This window comes from Catharus ustulatus, chromosome 1 (genome assembly GCF_009819885.2).
Source record: "Catharus ustulatus isolate bCatUst1 chromosome 1, bCatUst1.pri.v2, whole genome shotgun sequence".
In the NCBI taxonomy this organism is placed as follows: Eukaryota; Metazoa; Chordata; class Aves; order Passeriformes; family Turdidae; genus Catharus; species Catharus ustulatus.
Window position 1 is genome coordinate 32744316 of NC_046221.1, and position 25083 is coordinate 32769398.

The window sequence follows — 25083 nt, forward strand, 5'->3', positions numbered from 1 at the left end:
ATTACTCATGTCCAAGCTGAATGTTCTGGAACATGCTTTGTTTTGGGGGCTTTCCTCTAAAACTTTGATTTTTTTGTGAATGAGTTTCCAGCCCCTGTGGAGTTATATGTACAATCATGCTGTCACTTCTCTGAGTTGAGGCAGTATGGGAAATAAAAAAAGAGGATGGGTGTTTAGGACAGAACCCCCCCCAGACAAAAATCACTTTCACAGTGGAACTTGCAGAGGTTCATCTACTCTGCTCATAGACATAGATCCAGAGTGTTGGGAACTGCAGGGAAGGCACTCATTTTTAAAGGGAGGACACTTCTTCTGCTTGAAGTATTTAAATGTTTTGTTGACAGTAGCCCTGCAGAAGAAAATTCCAATGGGACAAGAGAAGTATGAAGTAAAAATAACAACAAAGGCTCCCCAGGCTATTTGAAGGACACTACAGCTGTGCCTCACAGACAGTACAGTGGTTGAATACAAAGTCTTGTATCTAATAGGTATGGAGTTTCTTCTTGCTTATGTATTTGTTTCATGCAGAAATAAATTATCTGTATTCCGTGTCCATTTATAGGTCTCTTAAGAGAAAAATCAGCCTTTATCATAGATGTCTTCTCTTTAATTGCTTCTAAGTCTGAACTCTACCTACCCAGCTCTAATATTCTTTTTTTCATTTAAAAAAATAAAAATCCCAGTGGTCTTTGTTCACAGCCATAACTTGGAGCAGTTGTCGGTTTTCAGCATTTGAATAAAATTCTGTTACAGCATTAAAAAAAATAAATTGAAGTCCAATTTCCAATTTTTTTTTTCATTTTTAAAATTAAAAAACCGTGAAGCTGAAAGTATAGAAGAGAGTGTAACAGAAATTTTCTATTTTTCTTCAATATACCAATGATTTCTCATATACAACTTTTAACAAAAGCACATTTAAGCTTCTTTGTAATGCAGGAAGCTCCTAAACAGGATTAGCACAAAACTGTGATTTTTTTAAATTTTTTTTTTTTTAGAGAAAATGAAGAAATAATTGGCTGACATTTTTTCAAATTATAGATAAAAAATTTAACTTTTTAAAAAATTAATTTAATTAATCCTACCAAGTAGCAACAAAATACTGCAAATATTCCATCACTTCCCAAGTTTTCTAGTCTGAAGATACTGAGTTTGTATCTCACATCAACTTCTATGGCAGCTGTGCAAATAAACTTACCTTTAGTGATACAAAGTACAAGACAAAACAAAACAAAAAAACCCTGTAACTGCATGAAGAAATATTTCTGCTAGGCTGATTAAGTCCACACTTTGGTAGCAAATCTGAAAGTATGTTTGGTATCTAGAGTGCATTTAATTGATTTAATTATGTTTTTTGGTTAGATTCAATTTGAACACTAATATGTGCTTCTGTCAGACTTTTTCATTGACTTTATTTACTTCCTGCTGTCTCCTTTCTTTCCAGGTCAGGCTTTTAGTAGCAGAATACCTTAAACTTTCTAGTACTCCAGTTTCATAAAGGTAGAAGATGAAGTCCAAAATGTAGTTGCCTGCACTGTGCAAGAGTGGAGTACTGAAAAGGTGAGAGATGTACTTGATTTTTTCCTTCTGTTTTTGCAGAATAGTTTATAACAAACTACTGGTTTAGGTCTTGTTGCAAGAAATTAATCATTGAACTGAATATTTTCATGTGACTTACTTAGGCATCAAAATTCATAGCCTAGCAAAATTAACTTCTTGTCTGTATTGTACTTTACCATCACCGTGAATTACATATAATTTAATTAAATTCCTCAGTTCCAAATATGAAATGTGATATATATATATAGACAGATGTTAATATTACTCTTATTATTCCCAGATTTTGGAAGAAATCAGCCAAACATGGAATGCCGTGGGATTTTCTTACCAAGAGCATAAAAGATTAGAAATTCCTTTATTAAAGGCCAATGAACAGCTGCTTGAAACTTAAGGTAACAATCAAATTGGATTTTAATTATTAGAAATATTATTATTGTGTCAATATTACTCACTCCCTTGATATACTTGGCAAGTCGAAATTTTTTTCCTCAATCTTTATTGCAGACTTGTATTTTCTCCAGATGTTAGTACTGGGAATTTGCATGTATGCTGCATAACTATATGTATTCTGAAAATATTCCTGTCTCTATGTAGGAGTTAAAAAAATAACAACTTTTTAAGCTTTTAAATCTTTCAAATTTTTAAAACCCCTTTATTAATATACTGTCCATTTTCAGTGTTTAAAGATGTCTTCTCTTATGATACACAATAATAACAATTACAGGAGAATTTGTTAATTTGTCTTTTTAGCTTTAGTTTTCTTGTGTTTGAGAAATTATTTTGATTAGTGCAGTTTTTTCTGGCTTTTTTTGTTTTGTTTGTCTGTCTAGTTTCAGACACAAGTGATTTTGAAAAGTAAATATGTGGTATATTTCACTGAACAAGCGAAAGGCTGGCAAAATAACATGGCAGATTCTGTCATTTCCATTTGGATGGAATTTCAACACCTGTGGTATCTTCATCAAAACAATTATCTGCCTTATTTTCCTTTCACATGGACTGGTAGCTGCTGGTGTCACAATTTGAGACAAAGATCTACAGGTCATTCCTTCACGTGTCTTTAATAGCTTCTTTTACTCTTTGTTATCTTTTTAATCTCCTGGAGGCACACAGAGATACAATACTGCTGAGGTGCAGAAATCTTTTCTGCAAACTCCATATCATTTAGGAAAGTGATGGTTGAAATACAGGTTTATGGTCTGTTACGTATTAATGGCTAAAGGTAACTGCAACAATCAACATGAGCACTTGAACTGACACAAAGCATTATGCCTTAATTGTTCATTCTGACCCAAAAAAGTCAGTGAACCCTTGCATAGTAAAGATGATCGTTTTATGTTGCCAATACACCTGTAATTCAATCCACAGATGCCAGGGAAAGTTCTCATCATGTACAGCTCTGAAAAGCTAATATAAGATAATGTTCTACAGGGAGCTCCTGTGCTTGAAATTTCAAATCTATTTCTAATTGCTTAAATCTGCAATTTAGAAACATTGACAGCAGCGTGTCCCACTATATGCCAAAAAAGTATATTTTTGTACAAGAACCTGTTAAGAGCAATGAAATTATTTGTGGTGTTTAACATTTATAAGTTTCTTCATGGTGCATAATGAAAAAGGCATTGAGCTTGCCTAAGCAGAAATACTCTAAATTAATAATTCTGCTAAAATCTGTCATTTTTATCTTGTTGAAGAGTTTTATTGGTATAATCAGTGATATTTTCAGACCTCTCTGTTCATTTTACTTTTCCTTTATATTCAGTCTAAACACTGTCAAAATACGTGATTGTGGCTTTCATTATTTTTCTTTTTCCATCTGAGAAATAGAACTTAAGCTGATTAGGTGTGTTCTTCCAGCTTTTTTCCCCATGTTTTTCTTGTCACAGTTTAGTAAACTATGTGAAATTGAAAAAACAAATTTGAGAGTTGAAATAGCTCCCTTTCTTTCTGTACAGCAGTTGGTGACTAACATTACAAATAAAGAAAATGTGATGGAAGCTACAAGAAAGTCCAAGGTGTATGAAAGCTTTGAAGCTCTGCAGCAAAGGTAAAATTTCCAGTATGATTACAAACTGTTCTAAAGTGTAGTTCTGCAACAAGCAGGAAATGAGAGCTGTCAGCTTGTTTCCTTTTTGTACAGGTGTGAGATGTTCCAATGACATTTTTGTCATTCATTTCCATTTGATATTCTGTATTTCTACTGCTTTTTACATGACCAGCTAAACTTGAGGCTTTAGCTCATTATTTAGGGATGGCATGATGTCAAAATTGTCAAAGGTCTGTGTTCTCTTTGGATGAAATTCACTTTCTCCCTATCCACACGCTGGGAGTGCTTCTTTCGCACTCACAGCAGGAGGTGGTGGTGGATTCCTGCGACCAAAATCCTCCTTCAAAAACCTTGAACTTCCCACCTGCACTCCCTCTTCCTGGCCTTAGAGAAAGAATGTTTAGAGTCACAGTCTGTTTCTTCTTGCAGGAGGGTGTTGCAATAGGAAGTTTAAAAAAAATAAATAAAACAACACAAACCGGTTTCTTGAGATGTCACTTTTTTTCTGGGAGATACCAAGCTAATGGCTGGAGTACATCAGTCAAACATAAATAAATATGGCTTCTTTTTCTTTCCAGATAGGCATAGAATTGAATATTTTGATCCTTAATGCTTTTTGTGTCAATACCAATATGTGTTTCCATGCTTTTAACTCTTTGTACATAAAAAAAAAATATATGTCTTTCTAAAAAGTGGTTTCCTTGCTCTCCCACTCAACTGATTCTTATCTACTTTTTCATTTGTTGTTTTGGTGGTTTCCTTTTTAAATTTATCTGACATGTCTACCCTGTTGAGCTAGAAATTTTTTTCTCATCCCTTACTTGCTAAGGCTGGACTCTTTGGAAGGTTGAAGAGGAATTTCCCCTAGCCAGATTTACCTTTTGAGGGACTTTTCTGTCATATTTCCATTCCCTTGGTTTCCTTGGTCTGAATGAAATTGCCTTTCATTTTCTGGGAAGAAAATGTGAAAGACTTGCCACCTTTTCTGTTCCTTGCAGCTGTGTTCATCATTATTATTTCATATCAATAGTGGAATATATTGTTCTGTTTTAATGTTTGGTCTGAATTTTACCTTAACTGGGAGAGAATTCCTGGGTTTAAGGTGATTTAAGGCACATGTCGTTAAAATCTGTCTCTTTTTCAGACACTCTTTTTGTGAAAAATTTTTGGCTGTGTACTTAGAAAGCAAGCACATGTCTTGTCCTCTCTTCTATTTTGGTTTTTCAGCAGACTTGTTAGACATTCTTTAAATGGGAACAAAACCAAAACAGCTGAGCTTCTTTGTATATTAATGTGCTTAATTTTCTCTACAGAAAGGAAAGTTTTCCAGTTAACCTTGTGAGCTGATAATAGCATTGAACTGCACCTTTGTTCCAAGCAAATTTCTAGTTTACTTTGAAAATAGGAACATTTTGCCTAAGGAACGTAGTAACATTTTTTTCCCCCCAGCAAAGTACAAGATGTTCAGCGAGAGGAGATGAGAGACATCTTACAAATCTCGATCTGTCTTAGCTGGAAATTTAACTACACAGAAGTTGCATTTGTTTGGATTTTTGGGTTGTAGGTTTGCAGAATTAGAAATGAGAAAGGTCAATGAGATCATCAAATCTATTCTTCTAGCATGGATTGCTCAGATTTCAGGCAAGCAATGGAGAGTGATGATAAGTAAGACTGAAAGATCTATGGTGTCTGGTAGGCTGTTACTGGCTGAGCTGCTGAATCTTGCACAAGGAATGTTTTTGTAGCCATCCTTCTGTGTTCCTGCCTTAAACAATGATCTGCTAGGTTTTGTGACACCAATCTGTACAAAAGCAGAGGCACTTTGATGTATTTCAGGAGCTTCATACTATGTTATCTACCAGCCAGATGATACCCCTGGCCTTGGTTACCATCCAGCCACAGCCATCAATTCTCTGAGTGCTACAATTTTTAGTGTGCCTCAGGCAAAACCCTTTCTTTGAAGGGGTGTGAGTTGTTGCAGAAGAAGAGGTGCTTTGAGAGATTATGAAGATTTGAACATGGGGCCTCTTCAAACACGAGGGTAGGCCCCCATGGATTCTTCACAGAACTAAATCTCAGTGATTTGTTTCATACACATATAGGGCAAGCAAACAAGTCTCGTGTTTTAGGTGTCAGGCATAGAGCATGCTGCTGTGTAGACAGTGTTTTTCAAATTCCATGGTCTTTGGAGAGATATGTAGCTACAAAAGGCATTTACACCTTAACAGGCAACTTGCAAAATAACCATTAACCATAATACAATTTCAAGACTTCTCAGTTTTCCATTGAGCTTTGCCTTCAGCCTTTTCTGACAACTGACAGAAGTGTAATTAACTCCATTCAGTGATTTATCATTTTGGCCCAGCTTTTCCCCATAAAAACCTTGTGTGTAGTAATCATGCAACAGTCAGAGAGCCATCCACTTCTAACAGAGACAAGCATTAGTGTGATTGACACAAATCTAATGCAAATGGTTTCCTTATATATCTGGTGTTTTTGGATGCAAATAGCTCAACATCTTACCAAACTTTTTGACAATGTTGATGATCTTAAATTTCAAGAGAATACAGAGGAATATACAAATGCAGCCCTTGGGACATAGAGCACAGAAAAGGAGCATGTTCTGTTCCATGACAAACATAGATCTAATGATCAGATGTGTTATGTAAATCTCCTTTATGAATTTTGCCCTCTTTGGGATGTAGATTAAATAGACTCTTTCAATGGCATGAAATGCTACTCTATATTAGATAAATTTGGGTAAAATAATAAATAATAAACCCAGATAATTAGACAATACTGTGTAATTTACTAACAATTTAATAAATTGTCTGTCTTCCTCTTGTACATAAAATGGTTTTTAAAAGAAGTGTAGAGAGTGTACTGTTTGGAAGTAATGAAAATGAAAAAGAAGTACAGTAATTTCACGACTATAAGGCGCACTCTTTTGACTAAAATTTTGGCCCGAACCCAGAAGTGCACCTTATAGTCCGGTGCGCCTTACATATGGACAAAGTTCAGAAATTTGCCTACCCGGAAGTGTGAGCCGCGAGAGGAGCTGGCAGGGCTGCGGCAGCCGGGTGGAGGCGGGGCCGTGGGGCCACGGCTGCCAAGTTGAGGCGGGGCCGCAGCCAGCAACTGCGCGGGGGAAGCCGGCGGCAGATCCTCGCTGCAAAAAAAGAGGTGTGCCTTATAGTCTGGTGCGACTTACATATGGGCAAAAGTTCGGAAATTTACCGACACCTGGAAGTATGCCTTATAATCCAGTGCGCCTTATAGTTGTGAAATTACTGTACTAAAAGTCACAGAACCGATCAAGACTATGGTTGACTGTTGCATTTCTCATACTTCCTCTCTTCTTTTGCTCTTTTTACTTTTTATTCTGTTATAGTTTGAGATCCCCTCCTGTCTTATCCTTTAGCACACACCTCTCCAAACCTGCAGCACTCTCACACATCCCCAGTTGGCTGAATGGGGTTTCAGCTGGTTCTGAGCCTTGTATTTGCCAACTGGCCAGCCAGTATGTGTGCTAGCTGGGTAGTGGTAGGTCAGGGAGAACAGATCAGCAACTTCTGAGACAATAACTCATTGTTCTCAGAACAGCGCTGCATGCATAAGCGCTCACAATTGCATAAAATCAATGTTGCTTTCGGTTCTGATGATTGATTGTCACAGCAGGGAGGCCCCAGACTGAATGGACAAGAATATGCAGCTTGCCTCTTGGAGATAGATAGTTTCCCCAAGATACAGCTATGTTTGAGTGCATAAAGACAGAAAATACTGCATTGTCTGTGCTTACTCTGGGGCTATGAACACAGAAACTCCACATTTTCATATTTGGAGCTCTAAGACTCTCTGTGTTCAAGTCAAGTGGATATGTAAAAAAAAAAAAAAAAAAAACGAAAAGCCAAAAGACAATATCTGGTTTATCATCTAAATACTACTGAAGTTACAGTGACAGAGAAAATGGAGGGAAAATCCACTCTCATTTCAAGTTCGTAAAAATTGCTGATGTAAAGAAAATCCTTTGTGAAGACTAATGAGATGAACTTCCTTTGTTTTCAGTACAAAATATACCATTTATGCTATGTGCATAAATTTATGTATGCTTGGGGTTTTTTTCGATTCAAAAGGTGGAGTCTTGGTTGCTGCACCTTGAGGAAACTGTGCACAATGCAGTACATCTCTGCATAGGCTGTACTGGCCTATGAAGAGAAGCAGAGAGAGCAGTGGGGTTTTGTTCACCCAGCCAAGGCTGAACGTAGTGCTTCACAAACCTGATGGGTTTTAGATGCAGAAATGGCAGCTGGTAGGCTTGGCAATGGCCCTGAAGAATTGCCACAAGAAGCAGGTATGGACACCTCCTTTGTGTTTAATTCAGAGAAAATAAACACAGTGTGGAAATAGTCATATTAGTATAGTACACATATTCAATGTTAAACATATTAACATGTTACTATAACATATTAAACTATACTTTACAGCACCTACTGAAAAAAGAAGCATGGCTTTTTCTTCAATTTCTGCTACCTCATGGGCATTTTTATCACATTAATTACTGGGATTTTGTGGGATTATTCTGAACTGAGACAGAAGCTAAAGGCAAATATACTGCCACAACCACGTGCTAAGAACAGAGTACACATTCAGTATGTATACAAATATTACACCAGTATATTTGTGTAAGGAAGCCAAAACTATTTGGTTTGTTTTTGTCAAACCAAGCAGTTTACTTCTATGTTTAGTTTTAGTCCCATTTCAGAAAGATATCTTGTACCATTTGATTTTTTGCTTTACCTTTTTTTATCTCAAACTCCTCCTGAATGTTTTTTTCTCCTGCTGTGAGTACTCTTTCTCTTTCTGAAAACTTTCAGTAGTTTTGGTTTTGTTTTCCAACATAGAATATCTGCTGAAGGGAAATACGAAATAGGAGAGAGACTTTAAAGGGGTCATGAATATCTGACAGATGTGTCTAAATTTTCCCTGTAGGAGAAAAGGCATTATATCCTTCTATTGATATTTCCATGTAGTTTTATATTTTCCTCCTTAGAATTGCATGCAGTAAATGGGATTGGGGCTTTTTCCCCATTAATATGAAACCTGAATAATTCCATAGTCACTTTGTATTACATAATGACTCTGTATAGCCATTTATATCGTATTTTGTAATCATTCCCTTAATGCTTTGTCTATTTTTAAAATGTTTCTGATCTTTCCTGAGGACTATTTTTAGCTTGCCAATAAATGTTCTTGTACAATTAGTACAATTTTGCAAAGTCTGGTACATATCTCTATGGAGATCATAACCACAGAATTTTCAATTCCATTTCACGTACAACTTCTTATCCATCCATTCCTCCTATCCATCCTTGACCATCTGCAGCATTTGTACTCACCTGCATTGTTGTTGTTTTGGAGATGGTTCAAATTTCTGTTAAAACCGTGATTTCTTCTGGCATCTCATGTTGAATATCAGAAAATTTGTATGTACAAGCGAGTTTTTATGGTGAATTAGTTCATGATGTAGGCAGACCTAATTTCTAGTGGTAATAATGGTAGACAGTACTGGAAGCCATCTGGTTTTGGAGGGTTACCTAAATCTTTTCAGGTCACTGAGCTAAATGCTCTTTATTACCATTCTGCTTGGAGAACTTTCCTTGGGTGATCATGAAAAAATCATGGCCATTTGCTCCAAAGATGTTCATGGCAGGGATGTATCAGCAAGCCTTCAAGCCCAGAAGGTGCATGTTTGAATCAGCTATATTTTGCATTCACCCCTGGTTCTGCCTTCAGTAATTTACAGGATGTTTTGCTCTGTTTTCAGAAGCATGTGCAACTTCAGAACACCTTTTCCTTCTGCTGACTTTGGTTTATTTAAACCAAAGTGTTCCCTCTATGTATAAATTTATTTCAGGTAAAACTAATGCTGTTGGTTTAAATGAACAAAATGTTTCACCGGATTGGAATTGAAATAGGAAAGAATTCTTATTTTCTCCTGAGCCTCAGAAATAAAATTGTAGTATTCAGATTAGAAGAAACAAGGCTTGAGGAGTAAAATGAAACTCATTGTGGTCAAAGTAATGTCAGCTCCCTTGCAAAGACTGCATTGTTTGTATGGAGAGACCTCGTGTTCTGCTGTAAGAGCTCTATTAAAATTATCTACTATTACACTGGCATCTCTATAAAAGCACAAATGCTTTGAGCTGCATCTAATCCTTTGTAATAGATTGTAGCTGTTATTAGTCATTAGTGGCTAGGAATGAGGTGTGAGACCTGCTGATGACAGCTGCAGCTTTTTGGTGGGTGGCATTTGTACCACCTGAATATGCCACTTGGCATCAGGACTCTTTGGTGGCTCTTAGGCCTCCAGTTCCAGAGCTTTTGCTTGGCTCTCACAGGTATGCCAGAGAAGGCATGATGTCCAGAACACTGTTTTGCCAACATTTGTGATGCTCAGTTTCAGTGCTTTTATGAGCTCTTGAGAAATACCCCTTGGCAAGTTATTGCACTTTTGACTGACAGGTAATGACTGCTACAAATAACAGTGCCTGCTTTATTTGTTTCAGTGAAGGAAAAATTAAATATTTCTTACAAATTCAGAGTTCTTTCCTACCTCATATGTATGTTATGAAGCTATCAAGACACAATATATTTGAGCATATAGGTGTGCATACTTAAGAAATTGTATAATTTTAATGGCCACTAAATTTATAATAACTGGAATGCTTTTTGCATAACTTAAGCTAGATATTCATTATCTAATCTGAAGGGGAATATGAGCAGATCTTTGCCAAGGTTAATCAGGAGTTTTCAGCAAAGTTTTTTTTGTTCATTTGTGAAAGTCCAAACCAATTGGTTGTGGTTTTTTCCCTCACCACATACAGTGATACTTTTTTCTTCTGCGCATGTTTTGGCTCCAATATGGAATTTCTTGTTAAAATAAGTGATCCAAAAAAGATACACTCAGGCATCCTGGCTGCCTTAATGCTTGCAATCCTCAGCTGGGAGACCAAATTCTGGGGCTCAAGCCTTTGAAATAGGCAAAGCAGCAACTATAGCCCTCTGTTTCCTGTCCTATGTGATCACTGATAGGATATTCCTTCTTGATAAAAAAATATTGATGTAGTTACTTTTGTTTTTTAAAATAAGCATTTTCCAAGTAATACTACACCATGATTTTACATGAATATGGAAGGGATGCATTTGTGGTTTAGGACATTAAATTATAATGAGACTGTGGCCTTGGAATAAATCATCCATGAAACATAAGAGTTATAAAAAAGCTCCTGATGTTGTAGAAGTTCATTGCAATGCAAACCATCCCTTTTCATATGTTGAGGTGTTATATTGCTCCAGCCCAGGCTCTTCAGCTATCAGTGAGTGGTGCTCCTGCAGGACCAGCTGACACATGACCAGAGACCATGGAAGATTTAGGCTGTGCCCTTGGCATGATGGTGAAAATTTCCAACTCTTCAGAACACATAGATGATGAGGTGAGATGTTCTGTTAAGCAGTACGGAGAGTGTTGTTTAGCTCCTTTTTCATGTGAATTACATGGAAACTGTTACTTTGAAGAAAAAGATGTTAAATCTTTTAATTGTAGTCTGTAGGGCGTATCTAAAGGTTTGGTCCAGACAGGAGTTTGAAGTTGCTCTGAGGAATTCAGTCATCTCTTGGGGGAAGTCTAGCCAGTAGTGGCAGTGCAATTAAAGACTGTCCACAATAAAATTAGGAAGAAGTATGTTAGGAGTGCTTCTCTGTCCTTTGCAGGCTATAAGTACTGAACCAATGATGTCTTCCTCCAAAGTTCCTCTGAAACTATTTGTAAATGAAGGACTAGATGGTAACACTAAATCATCTGTGTAATGTACTACCCAAAAATAACTTTCTCTTCAAACTGTGGGAATAAATTTGAATAAATCCTGGTCCTACCTGATGACAATTAAGGTTTTTCTACTGAAACTGTTTCAAGGCCTACCATATGAGATCATGGAACTCATGAGAAGTTTGGAGGGATTCAATTCTGCAAGAAGTTGCAGTGGTTCCAGGACTTCCCAGTGCTTTTGAGACATGCCTTGTTTTTCCACTGTCCTAGATTCCTCTTTCTCCATTTAGGTTTTTTTTTACTCAATATTGTCCCCTGGCCTTTTCAACCCCCCTGCATCCCTACTAGTCTCCTTTATTCTATGTTTCAAAAGCTGATTCTTCCTATAGAAATGGTTCAGCCACTTTCTGTGGCTATAATAGTCCAGTGTTTTCCTTCTGAATTCAATGCCAGACAGATTACTAAAAGCTGATGCCTACCAGTGAAATACCCCTGCTTGCTAAGGTCTAGTAAGTTTTCTTTTTTTGTAAGTATTATCTTCCTTTTAACATTTCTTTGTGTTATCTTTCTTTTAACAGATTTGTATTTGATGGTGAAAACATTACACTGAAATCCAGAGTAGGAATATTTATTACTATGATCCCTGGATGTGCAGGTCAGACTGGTCATTCAGTTCAGCAGTATATTTCTGAATAGGGGAAAAAAAACCAAATATTTGCTTTTTTCTCAATAGTAAGAAACATCTCTGAGGGACAAATTTGCTGTTTTCTGGCTGGCTTGAACACAAAATTCAGTATCACCCCTTTTTACTAGTAAGTAACTTAAGTAATGTTTTTTTAATGAGGAAATTGTGGAATTGTTTATCAATAACATTATCTCTTGATGTTACTTTAGAAATGACATTTAATGAGATTTTTTTTTTTTTAAATTTGTGTCATTAAAATTTCTGGGCTTTTGCTCTAAAAGTTTGAGCAGTTATATTTAGAAAAGAAACAAAACCCTGAAAGGCAACCAAGCCTTCATATAAAAGCACTAAAACTCTCCAAAAAGAAATTTAGAAAAAATTGAAGCACTTTAAAAAAGGATGACATTTTTAGCAATGGTTGTGTTGTTCTTGGCTTCCAGACCCTGTGCAGCTGCTGGCTGTGCCCCCAGTGATCAGTGGCACCACTGCAGCCTGTGCTGCTCTGAGCTTGGGCAGTACCTGTCCGTGTTATTCAGATGCCTTTTGTGCTGCATGTGATGGAATACTAACAATCACCAGTGCCTAATTAACTCATTTTGCTTTGAAATAGGGTCCTTGGCAGCTTTGATTGACACTCTTAATTGTGACTCTCTTGAGCTCTGTTTTTGAAAATGTTTGCACACATCAGACATTTGATTCAGTTGACTTATTCTTGCTATGTTTAAATACTAATCTATGTATTTGAATTATGGGGCTTTTTTCTTCCCTAGAACCTGTGCCATGGTTGTCCCTGACACTGAACTGGTCTCTGAGATGATGTTGGCTGCTGAAGGGTTTATTGATGCTTGTCTGTTGGCCAGGAAATTCATCACCTTGTAACCTGTCTGCAGGGAGCTACTCCCTGAACAGGTGAGGGTTCTTTGGGCTTCTGGGTTTAATACCTATCCAAAACACACACTCCATACCAGTGCAGCTGAATGTTGTGTAAAAGGAGGGTTTTATGCATATTGTCTAATCTTGTGTTTTAAAGACACTTTAAAACACATATCCATCCTTAATAAATTGTCAGACACAAATTTAGAAAAATGTGTCCTTTCTTCTTGCTTTTGGATGTTTCTAATGTGTTAGTTTTGCATTAAATAATTGTAGATCACCACATCATACCTGGGATAACTGAATACATTGTACTGCTGTGTAACACCCATGTAAATAATTATCTTTCAGAGAAGAGAATAACAGAGTAGAAGGCATTTTGAGATACAGATAGTGTATTGTAATTAAATGAACATGTCTTTAAACTTTCCCCAGTAAAAACAGTGACAACAGTTTGAAAAACGGAGGTGGAGAAGCATTTCTAAATAATTTAATTATTGTGCTAGAAAGAATCCATATTCAGAAATATTACCTTAGAAATGCTAGCCTAGGAACTCTATGCTCTCTTCCCTGTACATGTGCTACTTTGATCATCTCCACCTGTATAATTTTTCACAAGATATTTCTAATATTCATTTTTATCAATGGAATAAGTACTTGAAGAACCCTGCAACCTTAAGCCATAAACTCAAAGAGCAGGTAGAGCCTTTATGAAGTAAAAAGCAACTTTATTTTCAAGCCTGCATAATTTCAAAATTATGTCTAAATATCCTGAAGATTTCCTGACGCATTCTTGCAATTTTCTTGAGATGATGAAATTAAACCATGCATATCTAAAGATAATTAATATTGTTTACTTCCCTAGAACAAGGATTCCTTGAGTCTAATGATTACAGTAATTTCATGAATACAAGCCGCAGCAATTTGGCAAAAATTTTGGTGGAAACCCGGAAGTGCGGCTAATAGTCGGGTGCGGCTAATATATTAATAATTTTCTGACATTTACAACCCCAGACGTGCCAGCCAGGGCGCCGAGCCAAGCACCTGCCAGTAAAAGCCGGCATTCCGCGATTGTTACAGTGTTACCATGTTGCCCTGGCTCCCTGCAGGCAGCACGGGGGGCGGGGAGAGAGGCGGGAGAGCTCTCTTCTTCCCTCCTCTGCCACGGCCAGGAGAGCCGACGGGGGGGGGGTTGCCGCCGTTGCCGCGTCTCCGGGAGCCGACGGGAGCCCTGCGCCGCCATTGCCGTGGCCCGGGGAGGGGGGGGGAAGTGCGCGCTGCCATTGCCGCGTCTCGGGGAGCCGACGGGAGCCCCGTGCAGCCATTGCCGCGGCCCGGGGAGGAGGTGGGGTGCTTTGTCCGCGCCCGCCGCCGGCACCAGGGGCGTGGGAAAGCTCCGTCCCCGCCCGCCGCCGCTGCCGTAGGAGCGGGGGAAGCTCCGTCCCTGCCTGCCACCGCGGGGCAGCGCCGACCCGGGGTGACCGAGCCCATTGGCAGCAGCGGCCGGCCCCGGGCGGCAGCACCGGGCTGGGCCACCTGGCCCCGTCGGCAGCCCCTAGCGGGCCGAGCCTGCACAGCCTTAGCTCAGCCAGTAAACCCCGCCCTCCCGCGGTTCTGTTACTAATTGCACGCGGGTCCTCGCTGCGAACGACAGAGCGGCTTATATTCGGGTGCGGCTTATCTATGGACAAAAACCGAAATATTTGCCAACACCCAGAGATGCGGCTTATACTCAGTGCGGCTTGTATTCGTGAATTTACTGTACTTTGTCCCAGAGGCACGTTCTGAATTGGGAAAATAATTTATACCATTGTTTGCCACTTCAGTATTAATCCTTATTACAATACTAATATTAACATTAATGTTTGAAGCAAAGTCTAGAATGTTCTGTGTTTACTTTTAAACTCTCATTTGGTTTACTTTTAATGGAAATGAGAGAAATCAAATACCTATAAGAGAAAAAATTATGGACCTTTGCATAAACTATACAGCAGTTCAGAGAGTTCTGAGAGTATTGCTCCAGTGTTGGGATATTTAGGACTTTAAATCTACCTTTGGGGCACTAGGATCCTTCCTGCTGCAGAACAGAGTTTTCAGGTTTCAATGCATATGTTGTGAAGGGACTTCTAGCCCTGTCATACCATGGCAAGCAAAGTCCTTGTACACTGGACAAGCCACAAACCAGGCTGCTTTTAAGATACATATCCAGCTCTATAACACCCTTTCAAATAGCAAAACAACCAAAAAAATTTTTTGGGGAAAAAAGAAACAAAAAGCAAAACCAACTTTCCTAAATCTAACCAAAATCTTATTAAGTGCAGTATATTCCTAAATTTTCTGATTTTTTTATCAACTCTGTTTAACTTCTTTGACCTGATGTGTCATTTCTAAAATGTGGAGACTCCTTTTCAGTGCAGATAATTGGCATCATTATTACCTCAAAATTTTTTTGCTTCGTGATCATGAACTGTCCTGAGTTTGAAAGTCACTTTTTAAAAAATTATTATTCTTTGTGATGTATTTAGTGCATTTGATTCACACTTACAGAGTTACCACTGTCATGGAAGAGGATAGAGGCATGGATGGCATCTGTCAACTTAAAATGGTATATTTTAAGATCTGAATTTGCTTCCAGTTTTGTTGTTGTTTTGTTGTGGTTTTTTTTTGGGGGGGAGGGAGATGTATTTGTGTTTTCCTTTTTTTGAGGGGGGAGAGTGTAGTGGAATTGATAATGCTAATAGGCTGTATTTATTTTGAATTCCCAGGTGTGGCTGCGGAATGTTTTCAAATTTTACCCAGCTGGTAACCAGTTAAAAACAGGGACCCAAATGGTGGAATACAGAAAATTAAATAGATATACCGATATTTATATTTCAACCTTTTACATTTTTAGTCAACCTTTAATACTGACTGAAAGCCACTGAAAGATGACTAGTGAATAAAAATGTCTTGTGTTAGTCATGTGTAAAATGACTGTTTTCTTTATAAACATTACCACTTATTTTATTTCGTGTGCTAACATGACTGGTTAAAATGTTTTTGTAGGGCTGTTATGACTGAGGACTTCATGCTATCAAGTCAGTTTGGATAATTGAAGGGTCCCTGAAACAAGGAGACAAGAACAGACCTGAGGATTGGGTAAAATATGTTCCTGGTGTTTTGCCTTTGAATGAAAACAGAATCCTAAAAAAAAAAAAAATATATATATATATATTTAATGCTCTTGTGATACATTGTTTACCCTCCTTTTCCATGTGCTTATGTGAGTCTTAAGAGACTTCAATTTGCATAAAATAGTGACAGATGATATCCCAATTTTCACAGGCGTGATCAGTGACCTGTTTCCAGCTCTGGATGTTCTGAGGATGAGGAACCTACAGTTTGAACAGATGGTTAAACAATCTACCCTGGAGCTGTAGTTGCAGCCAGAAGAGAACTTTATTCTCAAAGTAAAATAATTCATTGTCTTTAATTACTCCCCTTAAGATTTTGATCACAAGAATTGCCAATGGGCTGGTTGTATTAGGGGTGAAGATTATTTTTGAGTAAGTTAAAGCATTGATAAAGCAATGATTCAGTATTTCAAAGGCACTTCATGACAGCAGTAATGTTCCTCAGTATGATAAATATGTCCATAAGAAAGTGTGTGTCCTGTTTGGAAAAACTGTGTACATTGACAATATAGAGTGACAAAAACATTTGTGCACAGTAAGAAGAATTTGTGTTTGGTAGCAAATTCATTGTTGGTCAGATATTTACAGTGAGGTAAGAGGAGAAAGTGAACAAAAATATATAAATAAGAAGGTGTGGATATGGAATTTGCATAGTTATATGTGAGTATTGTGTGCTCTGGCTTTTATGTATAATATAATGCATGTGCATGCATGCATGTATACTCACAAGAATTAGTTGCCCATAAGCTAAATTTAAGCACTAATTTAGTTTAATTACAGACAGGATGAAAAAGTGAAACATAGAAACACTGGTTAGTACACAGACCAAATAAAAAGTACATATATTTCCACCTTTCTTCAAGGAGCGTCCATAGCTGTGTATGTGACAGCATACTCCTTACCTTTATTGGGGTAGATTGGAAATAACCAAGTTGGTTGAATGTTATTGATCAGAAGATTTATAAAGGATTTTGTGCTCTTCTCTCTCTTGTTCCGTTATCCTGACAGAAGTGTGAAAGACAATAAGGTATGCCTTGGGGAATTATGAACTTTACAATCAGCCTTCTAAAGAGCATTTTGTTCCCTGCTGACTGGGTAAGTCAGAAGACAAGCACTGGGGATCATGAACTTGTTCCTGTTTGGCTTTGAAAAATCAGAGTGACCACTTTTCACTAAAACAGAAATCCGCAAGAAGCCAAGCTATTTCTATTCTGTGACTCATACAAGTATTTCTTTGGAAGCAATGCATTACTTCAGAAAACTGACTTTGTATTTTTATGAATTACAGCAGAATCCACTCTGTCAAAGCAATGGCAAAATTGCGATAATGGCTCTGTATCCTTGGATTTTCACGGTCCTGCTGGACTGTGTCGCTGCCTGGAGAATAGGATTTGTTCTCACTTGCTGAGGTAACTGCTTTAATTCCTTTGCACTAACTCTCTTACCATTTTCTGAGAGACTGTGTTGCTCGATGGCAACATTAGCTTTGCTGGGGCAAATCTGCCAAGAAAGTGCATGCTTGCTTTTTCCTATTAAAGGAAATAAGAACATGGGTTGGGGTGGAAATCTTGTGAATATTGTGTCTCTGTGATAAGAACTACAACAGGAGAGGAAATGTGCTCACTGTGTATCTCCTTTCTGTGTGGTGGGATGCTCAGCTGGAATGTGTCACTCTATGTTTGTCAATGGAATTGAAGGGAATGGAAAGGGTAAGGTACCTGCCTGCCTAGGTAGCATGTTTTCCATCTCTCATTGTAAAGAAACTACCATGGCTCTTGCATTAAAAGTTCCTCATGTTGCCTTTGCCTGAGGCTGCAGGGTAATAACGTGCTGCTGAGGCCACTCGGTCAGCCACATGATGAGCAATAAAAAACTCAAATGTCACAAGCAAATTCTACATTTTATGTGTTGTTTGCATGTCCCAAAGGACAGTTAACCATGGCATGAAGTAATGAACGTTCAATTTGACAGATAGACTAAGTAATACTTTGTTCTGGAAGGAGGAGCAGGATGTTTTAATTAGGCTTCTAGACAGACATCATGGAATTTCTTGCCAAAACATTAGACGAATAATTCTAATACATAATGCTTGCCTATTTCTGCTACTAAATGTTGGCAGCTGCATAGATTTTCTTCTCCATTTAACACTTTCTATTAGAATTGAATGTAGAATATAGCTATTTCAGACTGGGACTCTCCTTTCATATCCTTAGGCTCAATGGAAATTTAGGAGTAAACTAGTAGAGAGACAAGAGTAACTTATGTAAGCTGTTGGCTGAGTGTGGGGATCCAGCTAGAGATCCTGTTCAGGAAAAAGCCAAAAAATCTCTACTATTTGAAAATGGTGTCAGTAAATTCACCCTGTTCCTTCCCTTCAGGTTCTGGAAGTTCTTCATCACATGTATGTAAAGAGAAAAGAAATGCCCATTTGGATGCACACAGAAGTTCTGACAGCTGATTAACTCTGTGGTTTTATAAACCAGGAAACTGAGAGTAGAAAGATATCAAGAAACACATATGTTCTTGCTAGGGATGTCATTCTCCATCCAAAATGAACAATACCAGAATTCAGAGACTCTGTAAGAGAATTCTTTCATTTTTCTGAGTTTTGATGCAATGAGACATGGGTGCAGAGCACTGGTGGTTCTGGAAAGGCTGGAGGGTAGGGCAGGATGCTGGTAGACAGAAAGTATTATCCTGCTGATAATGCTGATCCAACTGCCCTAAATGATCTGTTATTTTCTCCCCATACCCATGGCACCTCCCTTATCTCACCCATATCAATAAAACTAATGACAGACTCTCCTGTAATCAAAACAGAAATAGGTCATTATTAGGTAAAATGCAGTCCCTTTGCTGCATTGAGTGTTTACTGATTTTTTTATTATTTTAAATAACCACCTAATAAACAGGCAAAGGAAGAAAACATGGGTTTGATGTTACAAAACCTTCTTGTTTCAATGATGTGTCATCTTCTGAAGTTTTAATTGCAGTGCAATGTTGTTGTTGAAGTACTTAAGTGATAAGATTCTATTGAAATATAATTTGCAGGTTTCCTGTCATCTTCTCTGAGAGAACAAGCCAATATTACCCATGAGGGGCCAAAAACATTTGTTTTAAATATAGATCCTATGTTGACTGAGTCCCTCAACACTGTTATGGATGCTAACAAGGTGAGCCATTGAGACACAATTACAGTGGCCTCCCCTCTACCTGTTTTCCCATTGTCTTCTTCCTCTATTTTTCTGGAGACAGTTTTGCAGTGTGCATTCCTCTTTTCTTTTATTCTTATAATTTCTTTGGTTTTTACTATTGTTAAGTAATATTTTAGTACCTAATTAACACTTTATGTCTTGCCTATTTGGCACAACAAAAAGCCTTAAATTAGCATACAAACACTGTAAGGCTGATTCTGCCTCCTAGATGTGAGCTGATGTAATTTGAGGTATCAATGATAAGATTATTGAAACTGGTATTTGGAAAGTCTCTCAGTAAAATAGATTTAACATTCCATTATTGAAGCCCTTGTATCACTGTACTATGGAAGCCTAGTGTAGGAAATCTAAATCAGTCAAAGCACGGTAGGATACAGACTTCCTCTTTCCTTCTTATTAATTATACAGCTAAACCAATTTTGTGGGCTCTGTGAAATGCTGTAATGTTATGAAATCCAAATCTGAGATCTGAATGTAACCTTTGGAAAATGATTGGAGTTTTCTGCTTTCCTGTCTTAGAAACTTAAACGCTAGTAACCCTGTGTTTACTCAGCAAGGTGCCTGGTGAGGTGAGCCACATAATCTAACTTTATCTGAGAAACAGAAAGCGGCTTTTTCAAGAAACGTTTTTAAGCACCTAGAGTCCTGCTCTGAATCATCTGATTATTTCCATTGACCTTGAGAGAGATTTTTCCCTCCTCTGCTTTTATCTGCTTTCAGGAGAACTCACCCAGCAAAGCAGGCTAGTTACCTTTTAATTAATTAAACTCCAACAAACTCATACGAGGTAAAGTAAAACCTTTTGAATTTGTAGTCTTCTATGATTCTGGTAAAAAAATTCTAGGCATGTTCAAACAGACTTTGTTTAGCTTGTTCAAGGAATAGTGTATGCGTTGTGTTGCAGACAGTCCTCTGTGAGGCTGTAAAAAACGATTGCCCTGACCAGGTTCTTGTTCAACAGCATATCTTAACTTTTGCTGAAAAGTTTGCTGATGATTTCTAGGTTCTGACCCTTACAAGCAATGAATGTGTGTCTATGACTCTGCCAGTGTGGCTGCTGTTTGTGGTACACATTTAGGAGCTGCTGCCCCAACTACAATATCCAGAGCTGGTATTCATCCCCCAAAACCCCAGGACCTGGAGTAGAACCTGTGAGCATCTGATGATATTAGTTGGCATTTTTAGCATCCAGTTTGAAAATTAATTGGAACAAACTCCATTATTTATATTAAGTTTTCCTTCTAAATTTTATTCTAGTAATTTATTGTTTATTTGATGGCCACATATATCCTCAAAGAGGCATTTCAGAGAATTTGGCCATCAGTGGGGATTTTTTTTGCCATTAAGTGGGTTTTTTTCTCTCTTATATGTACTGCTTCATCAGAGAAGTAGCATGGAGGGCTGACCCTGGTTGAATGCAAGGTGCCCACCAAGCCACTATTTTTCCCCCTCAACAGCTGGACAGCAGTGAGAAAAATATGATAAAAGACTCTTGGGTCAAGATAAGGACAGGGAAAGCAAATACTCAGCACACTGTCATGGGCACAAGAGACTCAGCTTGGGGAAATTATTTTATTTACTACCAATCAAATCAGAGTAGGGTAGTGGCAAAAAAATCCCCAACCCAAATCATAAAAAGACCTTCCTTTCACTCTTCCCTCCTTCCCAGTTCAACTTCATTCCAAATTTTCTCTACCCCTTCACCCCATTTGTGGAAGACAAATTGTGGAAGGTATGATAGTATGATATATATCTGTCAGCAGAGGAATAGAAAGCATGAGCTGTTAGTTGTAATCACCTCAGTTTGAAGGTGTGGTTATTTTTGCACTTTTTTTCAATATGTTCTGCACAGGAAAGTCTCAAATTATTCATGGTTTTGATTGCATTAACTTGTATTTTACAACTTTTTAATGCTTAGACGAGTAGGAATTTTCCTGGGGAGATTAGAAGTCTATGAACTTAGAAATGTGGATCTGATGATCAAAAGATATAATCCATCCTGTTGTCTTTGAGGGTTAATATTAATATTAATTAATATTAATATTTGATAGAAAAATACAGAGCTTGGGAAAGAAAGATTTATCAGGCAAGGAAGCTTTTAGGTGCTCACAGTAAGTAAAGCTGTGTATTGCCAAATGTTTGTCCAAATAATTTTAGGTAAGGTGAAAGCCAGGCCAAAAATTAAATTGAAATAATTGAGAAATTAAAAACCACCTACATCTTTCACCAGTCTTTGCTTCTCTAACAATTATAGGGAGACTGGTGTTCTGTAAAGCCTGAGGTGGAACAAATACATTTCAGCTGCAACCAGATTTCAAAAGCTCCCTATTAGAAGAAGTTAAATAAAAATCTTCAAGTAGAAATACTGAGTAAAAAGTTATTCAGTAAAACTATTTCTTTTAGTAATTCTTTGAGAATAAAAGAATGGTGTATGCTGTTTCATCCCTTTTTAGAATTTAGTCCTAGCTAGAGAGGCACAGAAATTACAGTTTGCTTCTAAAAGTAAACTGTGATGTGCAAGTGCTTGATAGGTTTTTTCCTTTTCAGTTTTTGTCAATATTTGTTCACACATTTTAAACTGTACATCTCCAGTACTTTATTGATTTACTCATAGTAAAAGGCATAGCAATTGGAAATGGTTGTTGAAATTGCTGGAAGAACAATGTTTATAGGCAATAGGCTTGGTGCTGTCTTTGAAGACAGCCTCCAGATCAACAATTCATTCAGCTACTGCACAGCATCAGCAGTGCTCCAGAGTGAATTCCACACAGATGTGACAACTTATCTTCCCTCAACAGCAGTGATAAAATATATTCCACAGTTATTAAAGTCTTATCACATCCATTTGCTACTGCTCTTGTCTGGGCCTTGGCAAAGCTCATTGCTTTTGCAAACTGGAAAACTTTGAAAGTTGTGGTAGGCAAGGGGAAAGGAGCAGGAGGAAACTGCTTGGTGCAAACTGGTACTGACAGTGCGGTCCCACAAGTTGCTGTCTGATTGCAGATGAGAAAATTTGGCTTTACCTCTGTTCACAAGAAGCCTTGAGCCAGCTGTGGCCTAGCCTGGCTGTGTCTGCATGGTGCCTTAGGTGTACCAAAGCAACAGGCAGATGTTGAGTTTACTTTTTCTAGGTACCATGAAACATCCAAGGAGGGTCAATCCCTGTCTGGTGTAATTTGGAGTAGATGAGATGGATGCAGATCAAAGGAAATGTTAATATAACGCACAAATGGAGAGGGCTGCATGTTGGCCAGAGACGGTATACTGGTGGTAGATTTTGGAACAAGAGGAGTCAGCCAACCAAAGCAAAATAGGCTCATAAAAGCTGTCTGTTTTGCTCTTCATGAAAATTACAACCAAGGGAGAGCCCAACTGTCAGTGGATAATGCCCTCTTTGCCATCCCTTTTTTATCCTTCCTGGAACTTTAACAGGAAACAACTGTACAGAAAAAACTATGTGTCCTCTTTGCTGTACAACTTTTCATGCCATGAAAAGCACTAGAGAAGTAAGTTAATACACTGGCTTGTCTTTTTGAATGTCCAGGAGTACATAACAAAAAAAAAAATCAGTTTTCGAAGCATTATGCAATTTTAGAAATCTTCAGATAAAATTTTAAAAGCATTTAAGTGTGTTTGATATGCAATTTAATTGGTTTGGAAATCAGTTGTCTAATTTTCCAACCAAGCTACATTTCTGCTAATGGACTGTGTTTTCACCAGTTTTTAAAAAGTAGATATAAATCCACAAATCTTAATTGAATAAGCTTTTACCCTGTTTTTTCTTTCATGTCTTGTATTAATTTCTTCTGTATTCACATCAGATAAGCAAAGACCATTTTGTCTTCTTTATACCTTACTTTATTCTTTGAAGTGTTTCCAAATTCACGCAGAATCCTGCATTAACAGAACTTAATCGCCTTTTTGCCCATCACAATGAAAGGAAAGATTAGGAGAAAAGAAATTTGCTGTGCGTCAGAGTGAGATCATGAGCTGTTGTAAACTGTCATAGCTCCTTTAATGGGGAATCAGCCTTAAAAGGCTTTCAGAAATTCCTCTGATCAGGAAGGGATTTTTCAGCTAATGACTGCCATTTCAGTAGCAACCCTGGCCATGGCTCTGGAGCACAAAAGCATAACACTTTCCATTGCAAAGAGAAGCTGATGAAAAGAGTTCCTGGGCGGCAAAGGTTGTGTAGTCTTCTTGCAGGAAACCTCTTAAATAAACCAAAGATGTGAAGTCAACATCACAGGGGCTTGTTCTCCAAGTGTGTTACACCCACCAACAGTCTCGTGGCATAAAATTTGAGATTTTGTGAACCTTTATGGATTTGTTGTGAAATTTTAGTAATATTCCTTCACATTCTAAGTCAGTGCTGTAACCCATTCACTGCTCCTTCTAAGAAAAATTGAGGCGTGTACAAAGCAGTGGACTCATCTCATCATCTGCAGCTTTTCTGTCCACTGCTCTTCAGCCAAGTCTCTTTTTAAATGCTCTTATACCAAGTCCCTCTGCTAATCATAGCAGGTGAAGAACTGCATAGCAATCCAGAAGCAAGTATTTTGTGTTCCCTTTCCATTGTGTTTACAGCATTGTCTCAGTGAGCTATGATGGAATGATTTTGTACTGTCATGTGTAGATCAAAATGACAGCCTCTTATGTTATTTTTGTGTTTGTGTGTACCAATATTTCTTCCTGGAAAATACATTCAAGTGATACACTGAAATGCCTTCATGTGTCTTAAGCCATCGCTCCAAGCAATTATTTGGAGCAGTCAAACTGTGGATCATTTTCATAATGGAAAGAGTCATTCACAGCAAATTGCACAAATGAGCAATTTAAATCAAGCCTTAGTTCATAAAAAAGAGCTTAAGAGATGAACTTGTTAAAGTACAGTGACTCACTACTGTTCATTGCTGTGTTCTTTCCATAGTTCAGAAGTTAAAAGATTTTTCTTACAGATCATATCACTTTTAATCTGCAGTTTTTCTGTCAGTTCTCATCTTATCTGTAGCCACATAACATTTTTTGAGGTATCTGCTGGAGTGGGTGAGATTAGCATGTCGTGTAGGGTTTTATTTAGCATTCCCCAAGGCTTATGACTCACCCTCTCTGCCTCTAGAACAGCAGAAAATTTCAAAATGTTGCTTTATGGAGGCACATTCTGGTGCAAACTAATATTGGTACATTAATTCTGGGGTCCTCAATAATATTTAAGTCTGGAACACTGCCACAGAGAACAAAAATGTGCAAGTGTTTATAACTGTGGACATAATTTAAAATTTAGATAAGGTTAATGATCAAGAGGGATGGTTCCTAATTTGGGGTTTAAAATTATGGGTACACATTGAACTAAAAGAACAAAATTGTCTTTTATATAATTAAGAGACTTTAAGCCTTTGAATGCACATAGTTTCTGCAAAAAGTTTTTTCCCTTCTGTGGTAAGAAAGCAGAGTAAGTGCAACCACAGCTTTTGCCTCCAAAATTTATGATCATCCAGTTACAAATATGTTGAGGTTCTCCATTTCTGTCCTGTCTTCCAGCAAACTTCACTCTATCAGCTTGTCTTACTTCTCCAGTCAATAACCATCCTTTCAGCTGACTGTGACTAGACAGAAATGGCCTTGGAAGCATTTGTTGGGTTCCCCAGTCAAAATCACTGTGGAGGTTTGCAGATGATTCATTTCAGTGAAAAATCTGTGACAAGACT

The 25083-nt window shown here is 37.8% G+C and overlaps 1 long non-coding RNA gene across 1 annotated transcript in view; it reads left to right on the top strand.

Annotated features, from left to right (window-relative positions):
- Positions 1-348: 348 nt before the first annotated feature.
- The window catches only part of LOC117009068, a 63652-nt gene continuing 38917 nt past the window's right edge, over positions 349-25083 (top strand). The window contains exons 1-12 of the long non-coding RNA XR_004420425.1: positions 349-488; positions 1442-1557; positions 1838-1949; positions 3513-3604; positions 10966-11097; positions 12885-13023; positions 15535-15592; positions 16033-16125; positions 16312-17569; positions 19212-19333; positions 20096-20162; positions 20379-20526. This is a non-coding gene — a long non-coding RNA (uncharacterized LOC117009068). The remainder of the gene's footprint in view (positions 489-1441; positions 1558-1837; positions 1950-3512; positions 3605-10965; positions 11098-12884; positions 13024-15534; positions 15593-16032; positions 16126-16311; positions 17570-19211; positions 19334-20095; positions 20163-20378; positions 20527-25083) is intronic.